Here is a 1,158-nt window from a genome sequence, read left to right as displayed (position 1 = left end):
TCCTTTGGTGAATGTGACCTAAGCCTGGTTTGTGTTTGACCAGCTCATTGATTTGATTATTGGTCATCTTCACATTTTCTGAGCCCTGTTCTGCATCTGTTCCAGGTCCTCACAGGGCTCACAAGCTGGAGAGCTCATCGCAGTGTGCTTAAAGACTTGAGGGGTCCTGGGTGAGGCAGAAAATGGTGCGGGCAGAGCATGGGATCAAGACAGGCATCCTGGACCTGGTGAGGTCTGAGCCGGGTCTCCAAGGGTGAGTTTGGCAGGGCCTGGCTCTGAGCAGGACTCAAATACACGATGAATGACTAAGTGAATGAAAATGGAAATCTTCCCAAAAAAAGAGCAAGACTGTCAGATTTTCTGTAACTGAGTCCAAGCTTGTACTGCTCACCTCATGACAGGCCAATAAATTGAGAGATGAGTCCTTGGGGCAAGGAACAGTGACTTTATTCAGAAACCCAGGACTCTTGTCTCAGGACCCATCTTGCCTGAGTTAGAATTCAGGCTTCCTTTATATTAATTCTCAAAGGTGGTGGGGGAGGAAAGTCAAATATTTCCTCATTCTGATCAGGCTCCAGACGGGATGTGTTAATGTCTGCCTCCCTGCCATGATTCACAGGAGAGTCTGGTCAGGAAGTTTCCTGTGAATTAAACAAAGTTATTATTTTAGCTTGGTGCTCATTACCTGGGAGGCAGGGCTCCCAGAGATGGGACTTTATGTACAAGCTTATAGGCAACATTCCTTTAGTGGTTAACTCCTAACAGGTAGGATACAAAGGGTCCTTCTCTATGATGCTTTCAGGCCAAAGCTTGGAACTTCAGGGCACCCGAGGACAGCAGGAGAGGCCCCGCGCGGTGCCCATTCCACCCCTCACAGCTGTCTTGCTGACTAAGCAGCCTGTGTCTTGACTCCCGGGGGGCACCTGTTTGCCCTCTTCTCTCGGACAGTGCTGGTTGTAAGATCTAGATTGGGCTGAGGCAGAAAAGGAGAGACGACTTCAACGGAAGTAGGTGACCTTTATTCAGGCAAGGAGGGGCGGCAGTCGGCCAGCAACCCGGCTGAGCCTGAGAGGGATCAGGCAGGCTTCATATTTAAAGGGAGGTTTGTAGAAGCGATAAGGGAAACGCTAGTCAGGCAGGATGTTTTAGGTATTCTTT

The sequence above is a fragment of the Bison bison genome, unplaced genomic scaffold, assembly GCF_000754665.1.
Source record: "Bison bison bison isolate TAMUID 2011002044 unplaced genomic scaffold, Bison_UMD1.0 scf7180017864503, whole genome shotgun sequence".
Classification (NCBI taxonomy): domain Eukaryota; kingdom Metazoa; phylum Chordata; class Mammalia; order Artiodactyla; family Bovidae; genus Bison; species Bison bison.
The sequence above is the reverse complement of the archived record's forward strand: the minus strand, read 5'-3'. Positions refer to the sequence as shown.